This window comes from Rhagoletis zephyria, unplaced genomic scaffold (genome assembly GCF_001687245.7).
Source record: "Rhagoletis zephyria isolate East Lansing unplaced genomic scaffold, Rhagoletis_zephyria_1.1 Rzeph_scaffold_14023, whole genome shotgun sequence".
NCBI lineage: Eukaryota > Metazoa > Arthropoda > Insecta > Diptera > Tephritidae > Rhagoletis > Rhagoletis zephyria.
The window spans coordinates 7,525-14,905 of record NW_016171092.1 but is presented as its reverse complement, the minus strand read 5'-3'; positions in this window follow the sequence as shown (position 1 = coordinate 14,905).

The window sequence follows — 7,381 nt, the reverse complement described above, 5'->3', positions numbered from 1 at the left end:
GGTAATTGATGGGCAGGAGAAGGTAGTTGCCTACTATAGCCGGTCGATTGGAAAACCAGAAAGGAACTACTGCGTAACTCGGAAAGAACTACTAGCGTTGGTGGACTGCGTCAAACATTTCCACAAGTACCTCTATGGGCAACGTTTCCGAGTTCGAACGGACCATGCAGCGCTGAAGTGGCTACTACAGTTTAAGAATCCAGAAGGACAGCTAGCTCGGGGGATTGAGAGACTGCAAAGTTATGACTTCGCTATTGAGCACCGCAAGGGAAGTGTCCACGGTAATGCTGATGCCATGTCCCGCCGACCATGTAGCCTGGAATGTAAACACTGCTCAAAAGCTGAGGGAAAAGAGGACATTATAGACGTCCGTGTAAAAACAATAACACCAGCGGAAGAGTGAAAGGATGAACAGCTACGAAAGTGTCAGCAGGAAGATCCAGATCTGGAGCTTTTGATGCATGGACTGGAGGTGGACAGAAGGCCAACTAAGGAGCAAATGGCAGCGGAAAGCCCCATCGCAAAGGCGTACTGGGCACAATGGAACAGCTTAAAATTAATATCTGGCTGTTTGCATAGGGTAGTAGTAGTTCCAATGGTAAGAATTCCGGATGTACTCAAGGAATTCGCAATGGTCCTAGTGGAGGGCACCTGGGAATCACGAAGACCCTGGAGAAGGTTAAGCAGAAGTTCTATTGGGTTGGTTGTCGGCAATCGGTCGCAGAGTGGATTGCTAACTGCGCGGAATGTATTGCAGCTAAAGGGCCGAAATCCAGAAGTCATGGCCAGATGAAGCAATATAACTCAGGTGCGCCTTTCGAGCGGATTGCCATGGATTTAGCCGGTCCATTTCCAATGAGCGCACAGGGAAACAAATATGTCCTTGTGGTTATGGACTACTTTAGCAAATGGCCGGAGGTATACCCGATTCCAAACCAGGAAGCTAAAACAGTAGCAGAGGTATTCACCCACAATTGGGTTGCGAGATACGGTGTACCTATAGAGCTGCACTCTGACCAGGGAAGAAATTTTGAATCGGCGGTGTTCCAAGAGATGTGCCAGATACTGGGTATCCGGAAAACTCGAACAACGGCTCTTCATCCCCAATCAGATGGCATGGTGGAGCGGTTCAACCGAACCCTGGAAGAGCATTTGCGGAAGGTCGTGGACAAAACTCAGAAAGATTGGGATGTCCGCACACCCCTGTTCCTGACGGGATACCGGTCAGCAGTGCATGAAACAACGGGTAAAACTCCTGCAAGGGTAATCTTCGGCAGTGAGCTCCGTTTGCCTAGTGACCTGAAGTTTGGAGTAACTGGCGATGCAAGGAGAATTGGGAAAGAGACGTCCAACATCCTGGAAGAGGAGTTAAGAGAAATACATGCTCTTGTGAGGCAGCGAACTCAAATTATGAGTGACAAGATGAAGGCCAGATATGATAAGGCAATGAACTCCGAGGGTTTCCAAGAGGGAGACTTAGTGTTGCTGTACAATCCACAACGGAAGAAAGGTTTGTCCCCAAAACTACAATGCAACTGGGAAGGTCCGTATAAGGTCGTCAAACGGCTGAATGATGTAGTATATCGAATCCAGACCGTTGGGAGACCAAGAAACAAGATGAAGGTGGTCCACTTGGAAAGGCTTGTAGCGTTTGGAACAACAAGTGTGTCTGATCGGGACGATCAGACTTAGGTGGAGGGCAGTGTGACGAATACTGCGGCAACGCGAAGCGAACATCGAGAAATAGGNGCGATAAACTTCAGAATGTTCTAGAGTTGCCATAAGTACGAGCGCAGGTATATAAGGGCGCCGCCACAGCGAAGTGAGTTAGTTACAAGTCAGCAGGCTACAAGTAAAGTGAGCGGAGAATTGAGTTGCGAATAAGCAAGCTATAAGTTTAATTGTGTTAACAAGCAGTAAAGTGTTGTTATTGCTTTAACAAGTATTGTAAAGTGTTTTTACTGTATTAGCAAGTATTGCAAATTGTTTGTTGTACAATAAAGTTAATTGTACTACAATTTGGTTATCGTTAGCATTTATTTAACAATCCAACGATACGAGCCCGAGTATATTTGGGAAATCCCTTAAGGCTTATTCACATACAACTTTCTTCGGGGAACGCAAAAGCTGTCAGAGCGTTTATTGTAGCATACCTTCTGCGTTTCACGCTTTGTTCGCAAAGTTTGAACTGTCAAGCAAAGCGAGGAAAGTTGTATGTGAATGGCCCTTCAAGGTTTCGAGGATGATCGTAACAATATTTTACGTTGGGTTTGTTGTAAGACTTACGGAACATAAGTTATACTAAATTTTTGTAGAGTTCCAAATCTTTTTAATCGTATACCAAAATTATGAAGACTTTCTGGAAGGTATAGTTTCTCCAAAAAAAAAAATTANTGATCGTAACAATATTTTACGTTGGGTTTGTTGTAAGACTTACGGAACATAAGTTATACTAAATTTTTGTAGAGTTCCAAATCTTTTTAATCGTATACCAAAATTATGAAGACTTTCTGGAAGGTATAGTTTCTCCGAAAAAAAAAATTAAATTGAAAGTGTAGTTGGAAAGACGCAAATACCTTGAAATGGAATGGACCAATTAGTCCAATATTTTGGTGGATGAAAGACAAAATATGTATTTATCGATTGGCATCTATAAACTTTGTCCAGGCAAAATTTTATATTTGCTCTTCGCTGACACTTTCAAGGAAATCCCCATATATGAAACATATAAAGTGGTCAAGAACGCCAATAAGTCAGTAGGCAATTTAATATGTTTTAATGGCACTTAATGTGGGAAGAAAATTTCATATCTCCTTAAATTTTCAAGATATACGCTGCCGCTAATGGGCACAAAGGGCGTTGCATATACAAAGGCTCTCGTATGAGCATTACAAAAATGAGAACCACTGTTAATACATATTTCAGTATAATATTACGTTTAAATTGGCACCATTTAACTTGTTAAATGAACATGTAATATTTAAGCAAAAAACACAACCTAATTTAAGTCTCATATAAAAATTTTGCAGTACCGTTAATTTACTTTTTATTAGTCTTTTGAAACCTTGCAATTAATATTATACTGTCTGTATAGTTCTCATTCTGTCCATTTCTTTCAATGCACCGTTATTGCATGGCTCCTTTCCAGTCAGTTTCAAGTTATCTAATTCCTCTATCTGAAGTCCTTCTAGCGATCTTACTCTGCTAAGGGCGACATAGGCTTGACCGTTTGCGAACAGCTTTGATCCTAGGTATACAACAGCGTAGTCCACATACCTTGCATCTTACGCACTGTTGATGCCCATTATAGAATTACTGGCAGCATTCTCCTTTCAGCGGTTCCGTAACTTAACTTTGCCGGGAACTGTATTGACTTTGGCTATATTACATATATGCCTTCATTTCTAAAGTTTACACGTACTGATGTTATATCTTCTGCATACATTTGATCTCGTCTCAAATCTGGCCAGATTTAAATAGGTAATACACATATTCTGAATATAAACCACATCGGATCATAGATGCCGATTTTTTAATTATATAGTCACGCGCCACATAACTGCCAACATTTTATGTGAAGTTATTTCTTCTTTTAATGTAAGCAATATTCATTCTAAATGTGAACTTAATCGGATCATAAATACGGTTTTTCTAAATATCTCTACTCCTGAGCCACCTATGGGCAAAATTTTTTGTGGATTTATTTCTTTTCATACGAGTAATATACGTTCTAAATATGAACCAAATCAGTCTATAAATGCGGGTTTTACAAATATATCGACTCCTGCGCCACCTAGCATTTATATTGCATTGTCCTCAAGTTCTGAGCTAAGTTTGAAGTTTCAAGTCTGCAGCTCATCGGGAAGTTTTTTAAATATTGATTGCAAAGTTCCAGGACATACATACATACATACAAATGAACCTTTATTATAAGTTTACACTTTCACGCTTATAAAAAGCTTTGTTTTGAACATTTATTACAAGTTTATATTTCTACGCTTATAACCAATGTTCCTTTTCGATTATTTTACGCTTACTTTCAAGCGTTTTATAAACAAAAAATCAACGTTTTGTAAGCTTAATGTTTATAATTGAAAACTTAAAAAAAACTTTCTTTAAGTTTATTTTGCTTGTTGGGAAAATATTCAAAATAATTTTTTTGTGTATTAATTTTTGTGTGCGTATGTCTGCTTCATGATATTAAAGCATACGGTTTACTTAAAGATACTTCAAAATGTTTAGTTCGTATGCACTAGTTTCGTTTCTCAACCTTCCTTGATAAATCCTGTAAAACTGCCAAAAGGCGGAATTGCTCTCAGAGAAAGGGAGAAAAACCAAAAAGTACGGGAACGCTTTTTGGGTAATAACTAGTAAAACTGTCAAATACAACGTGAACGCCATTGTTTTACATAGCAGTTTTTTTTTTATCATTTGGCGACCTTCTAAACTCTTGTTGTCAATGACTTAAACGAGGTTCCAGAAATAAGAAATACTATTTCTACCCTAAAACATGTGGTAAACTTGTTTTCTGCGAATCAACGACACGCAAGAATGATGCTCCTAATATATCACGTTTGTGTGAAACAAGAAAATGTTCCTGAAGTTGTGGAAGCTTTAGAAACGTTGTCAATTCAGCGAAACTTTTCCACAAGAAAGTCTGCGTATTAATTGTGTGCTACTATACCTCATCGCCGTTGGTCCGCATATTGAAAATATTTTGGAAGTGGTTAAGAATGATCCCAAGAATACAGTAGGAGACGCCATGGAGTTAATTAAAAAATCTCGTATGATTACAGCCGATCTAGGGGTTGAAATTTCTCTACCACGTTCGGCAGGTAAACAATAAATAGAAGTAACCCCCATCGGTCAATGAAAATGAGTACTGGCGACGCACAGAAGGGTATTTGGCCGATTTAGGCGGCCAAAAGTCGAATTTTAAAAACGAACATTTTTCTTTTATAACTGAATATAGGGTGAAGAGAATATAATTCTTGACTAGATTTCGTTATTTTTGAATCCCTCTTTGTTTTCATTCGTTCGCACCGCGCTGTCAAAGTACCGTGTTGATAATTGATTATTTGGTTTTTAGATGTGTTTAATACAAGCCGAAGTGGTAAAAAACTGCTCTAAATCGTGTGTTAATTTTTTTAATTATATTAAATTAGACAATTGTAAAGCAGGTAAATACCATATAATCCACATCTATATTAATAAAAATGTTGTGTTCGTATGTCGTCAAAACTCGAGAACGGCTGAACCGATTTGAATAATTTTTTTTTTTGTATTGTTCGGTATAATACCAGAACCAATGATATCGCAAAAAATTGGAGGGTTGCCACCTATTTAAAAATATTTTAACTCAATTATATTGATAAAATAAATAAATTATTACAATATGGGTACCAAATTAAAGAGGTTTAAGAAAGATAACTGCTGAAAATATTTTTGATGAGGGTTGCCATCTATTTGAAAATTTTAACTCAGTCAAATTTGATGAAATAAATTAAATATTGTCATGTTGTGTCAAACTAAAAAATTTTAAGAAGGCTTGTAGCCGAAAATATGTTTGAAGAGGGTTGCCACCCCTTTGTAAATTTAACTAAGGTACATCGATAAAATAAATGAAATATTATAATATGGGTATCAAATTAAAGTGGTTTAAGAAAGATTACGGTTGGAAATATTTTTGAGGAGGGTTGCTACCTATTTCAAAATTTTAACTCAGTTAGATTGATAAAGTAAATGAAATATTGCTATGTGGGTTTCCAGCTAAAGAGTTTTAAGAAGGCTTACAATCGAAAATATTTGAAGGAGGGTTAAAAAATTTAGCGCAATTTAATTCATAAACTAAATGATATATTGCAATATAGGTATTAAATTTAAGAGGTTTAAGAAAGATAACTGCTGGAAATATCTTTAAGTAAAATTGCCACATCTTTGAATATTTTGATAAAATAAAGAAAATACGGTAATTTGGGTATCAAACTTAAGATTTTTAAGAAGGCTTACAGCCGAAAATATGTTTGTGGAGGGTTGCCACCTGTTTGAAAATTTAACTCAATTTAATTGACTTAGGTATCAAATCAAAGAGGTTTAAGAAAGAAGACTTTTGGAAATACTTCCGGGGAGGATTGCCACCTATTTCAAAATTTTAACTCCGTTAACTTGATTAAACAAATGAAATATTGCAATGTGGGTAGCAAACTAAAGAGTCTTTAAAAGACTTACCTTAGAAAATATGGTTGAGGAGGGTTGCAATTAAATTGGTAAAATAAATGAATTCTTACAATATCGGTACCAAACTAAAGGCATTTGAGAAATCTTGATTTAGAAATCTATATCTATATATATAAAAATGTTATGGTCGTTTGTCACGGTCATCAAAACTCGAGAACCGCTGAACTGATTTGAATAATTTTTTTTCGTGTTGTTCGGTACAATACCAGAATCATTTATATTACAAAAATTTGGAGAGTTGCCACCTGTTTGAAAATTTTTAAATCCAGTTATATTGATAAAATAAATGAAATATTACAATACGGGTATCAGATTAAAGAGGTTTAAGAAAGATACCTGCTGGAAATATTTTTGAGGATAACTGCCACCTATTTGAAAATTTTAACTCAGTTAAATTGATAAAATAAATGAAGTATTTCAATATGGGTATCAAACTTTAGATTTTTAAGAAGGCTTACAGCCGAAAATATGTTTTAGGAGGGTTGCCACCGTTCAGTTAAATTGATAAAATAAATGAAGTATTTCAATATGGGTATCAAACTTTAGATTTTTAAGAAGGCTTACAGCCGAAAATATGTTTTAGGAGGGTTGCCACCGTTCAGTTAAATTGATAAAATAAATGAAGTATTTCAATATGGGTATCAAACTTTAGATTTTTAAGAAGGCTTACAGCCGAAAATATGTTCGAGGAGGGTTGTTATCTGTTCCAAAAATTTAACTCAATTTAATTGATAAAATAAATAACGTATTATATAGGTGTAAAATTAAAGAGGTTTAAGAAATATGACTGTTGGAGGTATTTTTGAAGAAGGTTTCCACCTATTTAAAAATTTTAGCTCAGTTAAATTGATAAGTAAATGCAATATTGCAATGTGGGTATAAAATTAAATAGGTTTCAGAAAGATAACTGTTGGAAATAGTTTTGAGGAGGGCTGCCACCTATTTTAAAATTTTAACTCGGTTAAAGTGATAAAATAAATGAAATATTGCCAGGTGGGTATCAAATAAAATAGGTTTTAGAAAGATTACTCTAGGAAATATTTTTGAGGACAGTTGCCACCTATTTAAAAATTTTAACTCGGCTAAATTGATAAAATAAATGAAATATTGCAATGTGGGTATCAAATTAAATAGGTTTCAGAAA